Raw genomic sequence first — 16,849 nt, forward strand, 5'->3', positions numbered from 1 at the left:
TGTTTGACCTTTTGAGGGACTGCCATATTGCTTTCTACCGTGGTTGCACCATTGTACATTCCCACCAGCAGTGCATGTAGGAGAGTTCCAGCATTTTGTCTGTTGTTGCTGTTGGTTTTAATAATTAGAACTGATTCTGAAAAACAACAATGAGACTGGTTTAATAACCAAAACTATTAGAGAAATTATTCAATCTGGCCAATCTGATCACTGATGTACTGCTAGTCTGTGGGAAATGGCATTTTCACAGACAACAGCCGGGGGCAGATACTGACAGCAATAAAACTGATTCATGCTTATGCCCCAACAAGTTGAGACTCCTGAATAAGCTAGTCACAGGAACAAATAGGTGAAAGAGAATTTTTCCCCATTGGCTTTTTCTTAAAATGCTTGATAATTTTGAAAATGATTCACATAAGAATGTAGCAGGCTAAACATATGTATGGCCTTTATCACTTCACCTCCCTTTCATTTCCTTTTTTTTTTAAATTAATGTTTATTTATTTTTGAAAGAGAGAGAGAGAGCAGAGGAGGGGCAAGAGAGGGAGGGACAGAGGATCCCAAGCAGGCTCCACACTGACAGCAGAGAACCCAATGTGGGACCGTGAGATCATGACCTGAGCCGAAGTTGGAAGTTTAACCAACCAAGCCACCCAGGCGCCCCCTATTTATTTCCTAAACTCCTACCATCTGGGTTCTAGTCCCACAACTATTCTGAAGCTGTGTTCTCTTAGGCCCCATCATGGTTTTCAATCTCTGACAGTTGGGATCATACATTAAATCTAAGTATTTTTCCCAAAGTTGAATCTTTCAAGCAGAGTTCACACTGCTTTCCTTGGGCAGAGACATTCATCAGCCTGTCCTTACATATTACTTCTATGACGATGACCTGAAAAATCTCCACCTCTGGGCATTATATTCATTCCATTGAACAAGCTGAGTGTCTACTCTGGTTTCCGTTGGGAGCCTTGTTTTAAACTGTGTGCCAGGCATCTCATTCATGAAATTCACTCATCCATCTATCACCCTATCTGGTTGTGAAAGGCCAGCCTCTCTCCTTAGATTTCTCGAGCTGGGAGAAGTATAGACATGCACAGTTAAATCATTCTGCATGATATGGAAACAGGAGTACTCCACTGGCATCTCAGGAAGGAGACTGGGATCCTAAATGAGGAAATGGAAGGGTCAGGAGAGGTGAGAAGCAGGGAGGGCTAGCTAACAACAGGATGGAATACCAGGGCCTATGGTGAGACACACAGAACATTCTCCTTGTGGGAATGTGGGGCTTCAGGAGAGCAATATCTGACAGTAAGGTTCAAGTGTTTGCACATTGTGTGGCATCCCCTGTGCTACTCCCAAACTTCCTAACACCCGCGGCTCTTTGGGGGAATGAAAAGGGTCATAGCCCATGATTTTCAGGAAAGCAAAGAGAAGTAAAATAGAGCTGGGTATAATCGTTTGGAGTCAGAGGCCAGCAGAGAAATCAATTGCAGGGTGGGTAAGAGAGCAAATCCCCATGCCCTTGGGTATGTTAGGGAAGTATGTGTTCTAAGCTCTGCCATCATCACTTCCTAAGTCATTAATTTTGATATTAAGTCAAAGAGTGACCCTAAGAAGTAGGAGGCCATGGAGATTCTTGAATTATATAGTATTCACAAACAGGACGTCAACCTGTGGCATCAGGTGCCTGTGCTTCATATATGTGAGAACACTCTTGGGACCAGATGCATGTGTTTACGGCCATGAAAGGTTTGGTCCTCATCTTTTGGCTTCCTTCTTGGGCTCCTAAACTTCTTTCTTAAGCTCTTCAAAAGGGTTAAATGGTTCGCTCAAACTCATCTATATAGCAAGTGTCTGAGTGAAAATTCTGTCTGTTGTGCTCTTCTTACCGTGGGAGCTGCCTTCAGGAGTTCTTCCGACGAGGAAGAATGGTACTGATTCAAGCATCTCTCTCTATAAAGCCAATTAAGGGATTTGTGCTCCTGTTGTTGACTATTTTCAAGGTTTCATGTTAGTATTGGGAAAAAGTATGACCTTTATGAGAGTTTAGGGAATAGTAATAAACATTCAAAATGTGAAAATCTCACCTTCTTAAGTAATTCATCTGAGTGGAATCAGCTGAGGAGGTACTAAGAGGGACAACAAAAAACAGAAGATGCATTTCCCAGCTACAGAAAGGTTGAAACTTCACAAAAACCCACTAAGAGTTTGATGGAAGGATTCAAGCATTTTCTTTAGGATTTCATAAAGAATTGCTACATGCTGAATCCAAAGCACTATTATACACTCATGAAGAGACTCTCTGCTTCTGTGTATCAAGCAAATCTAAAGCAGAACAATCCCAGGAGTACAGCTCACATATGTAAAGCATCACCTCTTGCCAGGCCAGACCGAAGCCCTGCATCTAAGCAAAACCCCAAAAACTGCAAAGGGCTAACGCTACAGGATCCATGCTACACAGACCTCATCGTCTTGCCCATCCTCACGTCTTCATTTGGTTTTACTCAGAAGCCCTTAGCCAGACTGGCTGGGGGACAAAAGGGAGTGCGGGCCAGGCAGGTGATGGGGAGAGCTGGCCAGGGCACAGAGTTCGCTTCAGCCTCTGGCTCTCCCAGGAAGGGCGGATGGACCACCTTTGTGAATGGCGCATTATGGTGGTGAAGAAGTTATTCTCAACAGGGTATTTAAATATGCACATTTCCAAGCAACTGTTTGAGGACCGCAGGGCCGCATTATACAGTGGTTCTCCCCTCTCCCTGAGCTGCGGTTTCAGTCACCCGCAGTCAAGGTCCAAAGCAGATGATCCTCCTCCTGCGGGTCAGTCAGAAAGTCTCCAGTAGCCTCACGCTACGTCATCTCCCTCACTTCATCTCATCACGTAGGCATTTAATCATCTCACGTCACCACAAGAAGTGCGAGTACAGCGCAATACGATACATGACTTTTATTATATCAGGATCATTGTTCTACTTTATTATTACTTAGTGTTGTTAGTTCCTTACAGTGCCTAATTTAGAAGTTAAACTTTATCATAGTTGTGTATGTGCAGGAAAAAATGTAGTGTATGTGGGGTTTGGTACCATCCCTGATCTCGGGCACCCACTGGGGAGGCTTGGAGCGTGTTCCCATGGATAAGGGCCACGACCGTACCAACAATGCCATAATAGGCTTGAATCATGTCTTTCGTCCACTCATCTCCCAAGTTTACTAAGGAGCAAAATTAGGTCATTTAATTTTCATTGACTTTTCCTTCCCCTTCCACTCCTGGGAAGAGAACAAGCCAGTTAGATTCATAAATTGAATAGTTTAAGCAATTAAGATCCTAGAGCTAACTAGGATATGCTAGTAAGGAAGGAGTTGTCTAATTTAATAAGTGGGATGACATGATAAAGAATAAGCCATTCTAAATTCCACTCTGTTAAAAAAATTGCATTAAGAAATTCCAAATGTCTGAAACATTTCTAAGAAGGCCAGATAATTTTTCATTTCATCAGTGCATTTACTACAAGATATCTTTAAGTTGTGAGGGCCTTTGGTGCATTAAGAATGTCCAGGCTGCACACAGGAATACTTGTCTTGCTTAAGATGAGCTACTTGCGTAGCTCTGACCCTGCGGTGGTTTTCTTGTCTTGGTCTCAGAATGTTTTTCTGACACTAATTCATGAAGTAGATGATGGAAGAACTGAAGCTCCAGGAGAACCAGAGGAAGGGCGTGGTTCCTGATTCCCAGCCTGTAGCTTTCTTCAAAAGCCAAGAAAAGCCTTTGCCAATTCAAGGGCACTGCCTGACAGAGTTGCTATAAAAGCAGTGACTGCATTATTATTATTTTAAAAATGTTTTTAATGTTTATTTATATTTGAGACAGAGAGAGAGAGTGCACGCAGGGGAGGGGCAGAGAGAGAGACACACACACACAGAATCGGAAGCAGGCTCCAGGCTCTGAGCTGTTAGCACACAGCCTGATGCAGGTCTTGAACTCGTGAACCACGAGATCATGACCTGAGCTGAAACCAAGAGTTGGATGCTCAACTGACTGAGCCACCCAGGTGCCCCAGCAGTGCATTATTATTGTTTTTTAATGTTTATTTTATTTTGGGGGGATGGGTAGAAAGAGAGGGAGAGAGAGATCCCCAAGAATTTTCCCTGTGTGTGTGGACCCCAACATGGGGCTCGAACCCATGAACTGTGAGATCATGACCTGAGCAGAAATCAAGAGTTGGACGCTCAACCTACTGAGCCACACAGGCGCCCCTGAAAGCAGTATATTATTAAAACAAGGCTGTACAATGACATGCTATGATTTTTGGCAAAATAGATGTCAGATAATTAATTGAAAAAAATAGGGGTGCCAAGGTGGCTCAGTCAGTTAAGCGTCCGACTCTTGGTTTCTGCTGAGGTCATGACCTCATGGTTCATGAGTTTGAGCCCTGCATGGGGCTCTGTGCTGACAGTGTAGAGCCTGCTTGGGATTTTCTCTCTCTCCCTCTCTCTCTGCCCCTCCCCTGCTCGCTTTCTATCCCTTTCTCTCAAAAATACATAAATAAACATTAAAAAAAAAAAGAAAAGAAAAGAAAAAAAGCCATACACATCGGCCTGCAGAGGGGGAAGGATTATTTAAATGTATTTTAAACATACATAGCTTTTGTCATCCTGCCCAGCAAAGAGATACCTGTAGGTTGGCATTGGCTGGATATGTTTAAATAAGTGAAAAAGTATCTAGTAACTGAAACAGGAGGATTGGCGTGTGCCAGGGCAGTGTGACATTTCAGCACCAGCCTGTGGTGACCACCCGCCTCAGGTCTGATCGCTATCCCCTGACACGCTACTGGCCACCTCCGGGGCCTTCCATTTCACCCGGGCTTGTTGTCCAAGGACTGCAAAAACCGTGCTCTGGGGAAGGAGCCTTCTTAGCAGCCGTCTCCAGATTGTGAAGTGATGACCCGAGTGGTCCTCCAAGTCGGAGCCCATGAGGAGAGGGGTTGATGTGGGAGGGCCTGAGGTTCTCCCACTGCTGCTGGAGCAGCCACTGGCTTTAGAGGGGGCGGGGTGGGGGGCAGGCAGCACCCCAGCCCTCTCCCGGGCTTGGATGACTTGGCCTGTGCCCACGTTTTCTTGTGGGAGCCTCGGCTGAGGACTCCTGACCCTGCTCATGTGCAGATTCTGAAATCCGTGACCCTTTAGGAGCCCACTGAATTGTATTTTTTTCGGTTTTCCCGAATGCCACAGGACCAAGAAGCTTGACATAAAAGAACTTGGGGAGCTCGCAGTTGTAAGAATGACTCAATTCCTCTGTGATTCATAAGCAGTCCTGTTGGAACAAAGCCTAGTCGGTGAGGAGTGACAGATGCCTGTAAATACTCTTCCCAGTGGGTCCTGCTCTCTCAGCGGCTCACCAGGCTCAGCCAGCCTCTCCAGCACCACATCCCTGTCCATCTGACCCCCAGATCCCCTCCATCCCGTCCTCCCTCAAATCTCTCCCTTTTCTACAGCCTGAGTAGTTTCTGTGCTGCCCCTGCTGGCCCCGCCCCCCTGCCCTGCTTGTAGGAGTGGCTCACATCCTGGCCTGTCTGATCCCAGGTCCTTGAAGCTCATCTTTTTCTTTTTTTTCTTTTTTTAAATGTTTATTCATTTTTGGAGACAGAGAGAGACAGAGCACGAGTGGGGGAGGGGAAGAGAGAGAAAGAGAGAGAGAGAGAGAGACAGAATCCAAAGCAAGCTCCAGGCTCTGAGAGCCTGATGCGGGCTTGAACTCACGAACTGTGAGATCAAGACCTGAGCCAAAGTCGGAAACTTAACTGGCTGAGCCACCCTGGTGCCCCCTTGAAGCTCATCTGAAATGCCATCTCCTTCATGGAGATTTCCTGAGTGTCCCCAAACATCTCTCTCTCCTCCTTTGTCCCTCTTTCTCTGTTTATAGTGGTTGGAATGTTCTGCCTGGAGACTTGGCTGTTTCTGCACACACACCTCCCCGCCACGGGTCTCAGATCTCTCTGTAGCCAGAGCTGTGCGTTCGTACCACCCCCCACCCCCACCCCCGTGGCACCTGGCACATTTCTAAAAGGAAACTGATTTGGAGTAGGCGGAGACCAAATGGAAGGGGGTACGGAAGAGACTAGGGGGTCAGGAAGGGAGGGTAGAGGCTGGTGGGCAAATGCGAGGGAGCAGCAGGGTGATTTCAGGAGTAGATCCCTTAGTGCCCCTTCCCCATTTAGCCCATCCCCCTCCCACAACCCCTCCAGCAACCCTCTGCTTATTCTCTATATTTAAGAGTCTCCTATGTTTTGTCCCCCTCTCTGTTTTTACATTATTTTTGCTTCCCTTCTCTTATGTTCATCTGTTTTGTATCTTAAAGTCCTCATATGAGTGAAGTCATACACTATCTGTCTTTCTCTGACTAATTTCGCTTAGCATAATACCCTCTAGTTCCATCCTTGTAGTTGAAATGGCAAGATTTCATTCTTTTTGATTGCTGGGTAATACTCCATTGTATATACACCACATCTTCTTTATCCATTCACTCATCAGTGGACATTTGAGCTCTTTCCATACTTTGGCTATTGTCGTTAGTGCTGCTGTAAACATCGGGGTGCATGCGTCCCTTCAAAACAGCACTCCTGTATCCCTTGGATAAACACCTAGTAGTGCAATTGCTGGGTCATAGGGTAGTTCTATTTTTAAATTTTTGAGGAATGTCCATACTGTTTTCCAGAGTGGCTGCACCAGTTTGCATTCCCACCCTCGGTGCAAAAGAGATGCTGTCTCTCTGCATCCTCGGCAGCATCTGTTGTTGCCTGAGTTGTTGATTTTAGCCATCCTGACGGGTGTGAGGAGGTATCTCAGTGTGGTTCTGATTTGCATTTCCTTGATGATAAGTGTTGTTGAGCATCATTTCATGTGTCTGTTGACCATCTGGATGTCTTCTTTGGAGAAGTGTCTGTTCAGAGACATGTAGATTCTGAGTCACCGATGTACATGGCCCCTTAAAAGGGCCCACAGGACCCTGTGAGTGGGCCAGGGCGTTAGCATCTCAGAGCACCACTTCTGCAGAGGGCAATCGCACCTGCGGGTCCCTGCGGGCAAAGCTCTGCGTCAGGGTTCTTGGACCAGCGAGAGTCCAACAGCAGGGGCGCCGAGGTGGGGAAAGGGTCACAGGGTCCAGAGCAATCACGGCTGAGGGACTCCAGGTCAGGCTGAGGAGTCCCTGCTGAGCTTGACCGGCGCTCAGCGGGGGCACAGATCCAAGGAGAACGCTGGGCTCCAGGAGACAGTCCACTCTGGAGTCACGTGTCCTCCAGCTCACACAGATGAGCTCTCGCCGATTTTTAAGGATTTCCAGAAAAGGAGATTGTGTTCCTTTCTTCCACAGGGAAGGTTGCTTTCTTGGGTTAGTTAAGGGAACGTCCGTGAACTACCGAGGCTGCCTGGGAAGCTGTTTTGTGGGGCCCAGGTTCAAGGTCATTGCATAGGGCTACCGTCCAGCCCTAAATTCTCCAGCTTAAACAGCAGAGAGGATACCCCTGTGCGCGGTGGCCACGGAGTGGATGGGATACGTGCAGAATTTACCTTGTGCTTTCTGGACTCTGAAACCAGCCCAGTGGTGAGGGCAGTGGGGCTGAGGCATGGTGGGAGGAGGGGGGAGGCCATTTACCTGGATCAGGGTGTGGTCAGACCATTGAGAAAAGAGGCTGAAAGCGGGAGCTGCTCCTACCGTGGGGCCTCAGAGTGATGCCCTTCCACCAGTGCCTCCAGCCTGGGCTCGGTGACTCAGGGCACACCCAATGCAGGGCCCTTCTTGTGCAGAGGTGTGTGGCCCAGGTGACCCTCAGAACGAAAGACCAAGGAATGATGCCTCAGTCACAGATCTGGGCTAACCGCCAGGTCGAGATCTCTGTCATCCCCAGGATGCCACCAGGGAAGGAAACAAGGGCCTTTGTTTTTTACTTCAGTGCTGGGGCAGTTTTTCCCTTTATCTCTGACTTGCTCTGGGCCCTAGTCAGCTGTGTGGGTTGGCAGCTGCTGGCGGGAGGCAGGTCCCCAAAAACCCTGTGAGCCTGTCACCAGCGAGGCCCAGTCCAGAGTCGTCCTGTGGGACCGTTCAGAGTACCCCGCACGGAGCCCGGTGGTTCCAGCAAACAAACCCACAAGGCGCCAGCAGGGTGGCTTCCAGATTTAAACACACTGTGTCCTGCCTAATGTTTTCGGGGGCGGGGGAACGGTTCAGACTAGAAAATTCTGCCTCAAAGAAACCTGTTACCATAAATTTGAAATGGATTCAGGATCAATGGTTCAGAAAAGAAGTCAAGAAACTTTGAGGGGACTATTTATTTATTTATTTTAGGTTTATTTGAGAGAGAGAGAGCTCATGCAGTGAAGGGGCAGAGAGAGAGTGTAAGAGAGAGAGTGTGTGGGGGGGGGAATCCCGGGCAGGCTCCACACCAGTAGCACAAAACCTGATGCGGGGCTCGAACTCATGAACCACGAGATCATGACCTGAGCTGAAATTGAGTTGGATGCTTAACAAACTGAGCCACCCAGGTGCCTCTATGTCTACTGTTAATTAAGTCTGCCTCATGGAAGAAGTAAAATATTTAAAAGAAAAAAAAAAGATGATGGACTGTGTGACGCTGCACTGAGTTTTCAAATGGAACAAAATACCCGATACGGAGTCTCTGCGTGGAATCCCAGCTCCTATCGAGTCTCAGGTCTTGATTCCTCTCTGCTTTATTTTTAGTACCTGAGAACAAAATCAGCAGCCTCACATAAATAAGAGTTGGACCAATATTGGAAGTTCTGCCATTGAGTGGACCCACAGAGCCCCAGAGGTGAGTAATTTCGTTCGTTTTTGTCTTGATTTCTCCACATGTGGGCCTCCTTGCTCAAAATGTGGTCAGGGACATTCAAGCTCAAATCAATTCAGGTTCTCATTAAGTATTAACTAAATATATACCTCCAACATACTTTTTAAAATTTTTTTTAAGTTTATTTATTTATTTTGGGAGAGAGAGAGACAGACAGACAAACAGAGAGCATGGATGGGGCAGAGAGGGGGCATCCCAAGCAGGCTCTACTCCGCCAACGCCCAGCCCGATGTGGGGCTGAAACTCATGAACCGTGAGATCATGACTTGTGCCAAAATTGGACGATTAACCGGCCAAGCCACCCAGGTGCCCCCAACATACTTCTTACTACAAGTGGGAAAGATAGTGACCCGAATCTCAAGCTCCCTCTTTTAACTTTTGAGTCCTTTGAAAAGGACTACTTCTTTCTTTTTATGAGAAAAAAACAAACAAACCACACAACCTCCCACCCCAAAACAAAACAAAACCCCAACCACTCATTTTGCTCATTAAACTGTTATGATTTTCTTTTAATAACAGGTCTGGAATAGGTAGAAATTCCCTAAAACCATGGAAAAGATGGCTCTGAGCTCACTATAATTTTGATGATTACAGCTAACAGCTGCTCATTTAGTTGGCTTCATTTGGCAGGACTGAAACTTACCTCTTGGAGTGTCTTCCTTATAATAGTTGCTGTTTTGATATAATCTCTTCAAAATCCATTAAACATCCTATTTTCTTCCTAATCATCGTCCACTGGATATAGGGTCATCATAATATAACCGTTGCATTACGGAGGTATAATTCAGTCCTGTCACACATGAGCCACTGTGGTTGTTTTCCCCTTGGGGCTAAATGATCATGTTCTTTGGGATCGTGTGTCTACTTGGTACTATTTCCTGTTTTTGTCAGTCTAGATATTTTGAGTCTCTCCCCCTTGCTGTGGGCTGTGAGAGCAGACACTAAGCTTGGTAGACTATGTCTATGACTAGATAAAACTGACTCTGAGCTCCAGGTGTCAGGAGCTCTTTGGTGAGTAGTGGTACAGTGGATGTCCATGAATACAACCCCAGCGTGCATTACTGTGTCTCCAGCGGCCCCTGATTTCTGCTGCAGGAGCCACATGTTTCTACCGGGGCCTCCTAGGTCGGAGCCTTTGAGCATCATCACTAAGACAGTCAGCACGTTGCATTCCCCTAGGCGTGTGATTGGTCCAGAGGTGATATATGGACCCAACAAGGTCCAATCAGAGCGTTCTCAGCATCTCGTGTTGATGATGCCTTGATAAAGGCATGCCTGCTCTTTCTTGAACTGCATCTGTCTGCATCATCTTGTCACCGTGAGTGAGCTAGCTTTAGGGTGAGAGTGATACCAGTGAAGGCAGAATGGAGAGAAGGATTGAAACAGTTCTTTGGTGACACCTTTTTAAATGCTTATGTATTTTTGAGACACACACAGACAGAATGAGAGTGGGTTAGGGGCAGAGAGAGAGGGAGACACAGAATCCGAAGCAGGCTCCAGGCTCCGAGCTGTCAGCACAGAGCCCGACGTGGGGCTTGAACTCATGAAGTGTGAGATCATGACCTGAGCTGAAGTTGGACGCTTAACCGACTGAGCCACCCAGGTGCCCCATTTGGTGACATCTTCTAAGCACTGGAGCCATTGCCTAAAGGTCCCTCAATCTCTGGATATTTCTTTCTTATTTTTTTCCCTTAATTAGACTTTACATGATACATTTCCTATTGTCTAAGCCAGTTTGAGTTAGTTTTTTTGATATTTACATCAAAGAGAGTCCTAACTGACTCATAATGTGAAAGAATTTTGTGCTTGGTATAAAATCTATTTTGGTGCTTCAGAATATTGATATACTTCCTGGCAATATATAGGTATCCACTTATTGTTTAAATTGTAAATATGCATTGTATGCACTTTTGTATGATGATCTTTCACTATATAAGAGAAAATAGGTACTACCATTATACACCCATTTAGGCAGAATAACCCATAACATTAATACAAAAAATATTTATTGAATGTCTATTATATGCCAGACACATTCGTGGTCCTAGGGTATGGTGGGGAAATAAGACAAAAACTCTCACTCAAAAACATAAAATTTTCAAAACATAGGATATATAGTAATGTTAGGTAATGGTATGTACCATGAAAAAAAGTAAAGAAGGTTAAGGGAGAAACAAAAAGTGTTATTATTTTAGGCAGCATGATGGGGAAGGCATCTCTGATGAGATGACATTTGAGCAGAGACCTGAAGGAAGGTGAGGAGGTGAGACTTGCAGATATTGAGGGATTTGGGAAGAGCTCTCCTGGAAGGGGGAACAGTAGTGCAAAGGTCCTGAGGTAGGAGCGAGCTTGGCGTGCTCTGGAAACAGCACGGAGGCTGGTAGCCTGGAATGCAAGGGCTGAGGGACAGGTGGAGGGATGGCATCGAGGAACACAGCTTTGCAGCTATGGCAAGGACCAGCTAAATCAGAGAGAGATGGAATATGTTTGGAGAAGTTTGAATAGGAAGTGTGAGGATCGAACTTAGTATTCAAAAGATCACCATCGCTATGTGGAGAATAGTGTGTAGAGAGTCAAGGTAGACCCGGGGAGGCCAGGTAGGAGGCTCTTGCATTATTCCAGGTGAGAGAAACAGTGGCCTGGACTTTATTAGCAACTTTATTAGTGAAAGGTGGTCAGGTCCCAAAAGTAGGACCTAGAATTGGCCGGGGAACGTGGGTACGATGTGGCAGGGGGTGCAGCACGTGGAATGGAGGGCAGTTCCAAGTTTTCCCCTTAGGGACGCTTTGGAGGAGGAGTGGGTTTGGAGAGAGAATCAAGAGTTCTGTGTGGGGGCACCTGGGTGGCTCAGTCGGTTGAGGTCCTGACTCTTGATTTCAGCTCAGGTCATGATCTCATGGTTCATGAGATCAAGCCCAGCGTCAGGCTCTGCACTGACAGCACAGAGCTTGCTTGAGATTCACTCTTTCCCCCCCCGCCCTTCCCCCCAAATATATAATTAAACATTAAAAAATTAGTTCTGTTTTAGACTTGTTAAATTTTTGATGCCTGACTAGACACTCGAGTGGAGCTCAGGTGGCAGAGGGATGTGCAAATGTGGACTTGGGGAGAAGACAGGGCGGCGTTTGGGGAGACTTTCCTCAGCCGTCGCTTCTCCTGTCAGTGACTGGTGGAAACTCTGAACACTGGTGGCCTTAACTACCATTTCCATGGAGAGGGCTAACCCTGCTAAGTAAGCTGCCTCAAATGGACTAATGCCCCGTGTCCGGACCAGAACTCATGGTAGTGGGGGACGGAACAGACGACACAGAAACCCTCTGGAAGCACTCCTGCTGGCGCTGTCCACCGCCACCAGACAACTCTAGCGGCTCAGATGCGGCTCGCTCTGGCAGCCTTGCAAACTGCAGAAGCACAGCTCTGGGCGAGAACACACAGGCTGTTGTGGTTTCGGTTTCGCTCCTCAGATCCTCCAGCGCTGTGGATCCTGTCCTTCCGCGTCTGATGCCATTCCCCCTGCCACGGGGCCAAGGGAGCCCGTAATGCAGCTGTCGTGCCGAGAGCAGATAACAGGACGGCCTGTGATGGTGAAGGCCCTTGCCCGAGGTACTCGATCACCTCTGACCTTTGACACTCCAGCTCTCGGCAGCATGCGCAGCATCGAACGTGAAACCAAACGTGAAAGCTGCCGGCCCCTGGGCTCTGGCTTCTTTATTCTCAGCATGGGTGTCTAGCAGACGGACTTACCCCTTAGTTCTTGGGCACGTTCTCTGTACAAGGATCTAGTCTGGATGTCAAAAGGAACACCATTTTGTTCTAGGAGTTCAGATAAAAAATGCTCGCCTGGGGCGCCCCGGGTGGCTCAGTTGGTTAAGCCTCTGACTTTGGCTCAGGTCATGACTTCGAGGTTTGTGGGTTCCAGCCCCACGTTGGGCTCTATGCTGACAGCTCAGAGCCTGGAGCTGCTTCAGATTCTGTGTCTCCCTCTTTCTCTGCCCCTCCCCCACTCATGCTCTGTCTCTCTCAAAGATAAATAAACATTTTAAAAAATATTGAAAGAAGATATTTTTTAAAAAAATGCTCGCTTTACCTAGCCGAATTCTTTCTCCATTTTCTGAAAGGAAGAGGGCGAAAAGGAGAGGCAGGATGGGGTCCTGGAACTCTTCAGGTGATCTGAGTACTGTGGCTGTGGAAGGATTAAGCCTCCCCAGAGGCACGAAGCCCAAACACTCCTCTGTAGTTTTGCATTCAAATTAACTAATGAGATAAGCCTCCCGGTTCAGTTTCCTGTCTTTGGTTATAATTGCTAATGCAGTCTTACTAATCATTTCCTGCAGTTTTTCCTTCTTTTGCTACGATAAATATTAATGCCTTTAATTTTCCATTCCTCCTTTGGCCTGGGGAGTCTGTTAAGAGAGATTTCTTATTCTCTAGTCTGCCTTTCTCAGCAATAAACAATTTTCATTTTTTCTAGAACAGACTTTTTAGGTTACTTTTTAATTCAAACCTTCACTTTTGTTTTGCTTTGTTCAAAAAAGAATGAGAAGCCTACAACAGCCAGAGTTGAATCCAAGAATTTGATGCTCTTCATGGTCTCTTTTCCATTGTTTTCTCTCAAGAGCCTTTAATGTGGGTTTCTAGGGCCGTGTCAGTCCCCTGAGATGATGTGCAACATTTTGTGCGTATATGAGTAACGTTCCCCGCAACCCCCAGTAAAGATGGCAAAACTGTCCTCAGGCTTTCAGTACATTTTACTAAAATAAACTTGCAGGGCCCTACTTAATCATTATGGGGATTATTGCTTTGGGCAAATCAGGTGACCAAGCCTTACCTACCTGAGAACAGAGAGAAGATCTTCTAGAGACTGTAGGAAAAAGGCAACCTTCTCCTTCCTTAGATCCACAGAACATTTGAACTAAGTACTTCCTTTTCCCAAACTCCTCATTCTACCGATGCAGAAACTGCTTTCTTAAAATGGTAGACGATGTGCCCAAAGTCTCACAGCTGAGCAGTTGTGGAGGTAGGAATAGAATCTGAGTCTGGTTCTTGATTCTGTTCACCCTCCACATTCCATCACCAGCAGCAAGATGGCTGCCAGCATTCCATCATATTCTGCACCCCAGATGCTTCTCTCTTCATTGGGCTGTACTAGTTTATTCTATCCAACTGAAGCATGTTCATTCCGAGTACCTAAGTAGAGGTACCTAAGTGGGGCACCTGGGTGGCTCAGTCGCTTAAGCCCCAACTTCGGTTCAGGTCATGATCTCACAGTTTGGGAGTTTATGCCCTGAATTGGGCTCTCTGTTATCAGCACTGAGCCTGCTTCAGATCCTCTGACCCCCTCTCTCTGCCCCCCTGCTTGCATTCTCTCTCTCTCCCAAAAATAAAAGCATTAAAAACAATAACTAAAAAAAAAAAATAAAAATACCTAAGTAATATTTAGTAATTGAAAAGAAACCGTCCGAGCCATGTAAAGGGTCTATATGTCATAAACTTAGGAAATCATTTCTTGCCCATCCCAGCCCACAGAGAACAATTCCTCTGTGCATCGTGTACTGCAGGCATTTCATTGTGAGTTATCTCTGTATCCTTGCTCCTCATTTCTCGCAGGATTTTAGGGCCTTTGAAGACAAGGAACTCCTGTTGAATGGTTTTCTATCTCAGAGGATCTAGCACACTGGTCTTTTAATAAGGCAGATGTTTGTGGAAGGATTAGCACTATTTGCACATTCCATTACACTTTTAGGACATTATCTAGGTGTCACCCTTGTGCGCCATAATTCATGAGCTCAAATGCCTTTGAGAGTCAGGCAGATAATTTAAATTAATGAAACAAAACAAGCATGGGACTATAGGGACAGTGGAAAGAGAGAACAACTGGGAAATTTATGCTCCATCCTATTTAATGTTAAAAAAAAAAAAAAAAAAGCACTTGGAGGCCAAACTTCCAGCAATGGCGGCATGAAAAGGTCCGGAGAATCCTCTCCCCACAGAACAAGTAGAAAACCGGAACAAACAAAACCAGTTATTTCTGGGCCCTGGAAATTGGCCAAAAGCAGATAACAAATTGAAAAGCATTTACTCCTGAAAAATAGCTAGAGCTTCAGGAAAGAACGGTGGGAGTTTGTGGCCTTTTGGTCTGTTCTGTTACTATCCCTGTCCTTCTCCCCAATTCTGTCTCCGGTTTTATCAGCAAGGGGCAGACCAGGGGGAAGAAAAAAGTTTGCTGCCAAGGGAGCAAATCAATTTTGGGCAGAGGGCAAAAGCCTACAGCATGGACAATAACAGAGGACTCAGCAGGAAATGAATGGGGAAAATTCACAGCACTGCAGGTGTGAGAATGTGCTCCTGGTTGGGGTAAGCAACAGACCAGCCCTAAATTTAACAGAAAATCTTGCAATAGGAGAGCCAGAGAAGGACTGAGATAGGCTCTCATACATCCCTGGCTTCCTGGGAAGCTATGTGTACACATGCGTGAGACCCCAGACAGCCCAGCAGAAAGTGAAAACCCGGGCAACTTAGTGCTGGCTAAACCTCAGATGCCATCCCCAGCCCTCACATGCATCTATGCACAGGGATGGAAGCTTCGCGGGCCTGTGGTATTAGAGAAAACCCTCCGCCCAAATTCCCTGGCTGACCATAAAGCCACACAGAAACAGGGTGACCCCTAGGAAATCAGTCTACAAAATAAAAATAAGAATAAACCTACACACACACACACACATACACACACACATCAATAGCTACACAAATGTAGGGAAGAGAGGTTCTGCCATTCAGGTGCAGACTAGTCTAAAATGATAAAATGTAACCCTCAGAAAAGGAATCAGAGGGGTGCCTGGGTGGCTCGGTCGGTTGGGGGCCCGACTTTGGCTCAGGTCATGATCTCACGGTTCATGGGTTCAAGCCCTGCATTGGGCTCTTTGCTGACAGCTCAGGGTCTGGGGCCTGCTTCAGATTCTGTGTCTCCCTCCCTCTCTGACCCTCCCCTGCTTACACTGTCTCTCTCTCTCTCTCTCAGGAATAAATTAAAAAAAAACATTAAAAATTAAAAAAAAAAAAAAGAAAAGGAATGAGAGCCCAGAGCTACTAAAATATTAACTAAAACAAACATTACCTGAAACACTCAGTTTCTACCAAAAAAAAGAAAATGATAAGACATGCAAACACATAGCAAAGTGTGACTCATACTCAGAAAAAAAAAAGGCAGTGAATAGAAATCAACTCTGAGTGGGCCCAGATGTTGAATTTAGCAGATGAAGGCTTCAAAACTGCTGTTTAAAACAGGTTCAAGGAACTAAAGGAAACCATATTCTAAAAATTAAAGGAAAAGAGGATACAGTGACTCAACAAATATGGAATCTCAACAGAGAAATAAAAACTATAAAAGAACCACACAGAAATACTGGATTACTGAAAAGTACCAATAATCAAAATGAGAAATTCACTTAGTGGGCCCAGGAGCAGATGTGGGATGGCAGAAGATGGAGTCAGTGAACATGAAGATGAAGCAATAGAAATGATACAGTCTAGAAAACAGAAAAAGAGACAGAAGAAAAATAGAGGTCTAGAGACACAGGGCCGTATTAAGCACACCAAACTACATGTGACAGGAGTTGCAGAAGGAGATGAGAAAAGAGCAGAAAATATCTGAATAAATCATGACTGAAAATTCACAAATCTGATGAAGAGTATTAACCCACCAGCCCAAAAACTCATTGAATTCCTGAATCATAAACACAAAGAGAACCACACCTAGACACATATAAACAAACTGCTGAAAGGCAAAGACAAAGGAGTGCCTGGGTGGCTCAGTTGGTTAAACGTCTGACTTTGGTTCAGGTCATGATCTCATGGTTTGTGAGTTCAAGCCCTGCATCGGGCTCACTGCTGTTAGCACAGAGCCTGCTTCAGATCCTCTGTTCCCCTCTCTCTCTGCCCCTCCTCTGCTGGTTTTCTCTCTCTCTCTCAAAATAAATAAACATTAAAAAAAA

The sequence above is a fragment of the Crocuta crocuta genome, unplaced genomic scaffold (assembly GCF_008692635.1).
Source record: "Crocuta crocuta isolate KB4526 unplaced genomic scaffold, BGI_CrCroc_1.0 scaffold32, whole genome shotgun sequence".
NCBI lineage: Eukaryota > Metazoa > Chordata > Mammalia > Carnivora > Hyaenidae > Crocuta > Crocuta crocuta.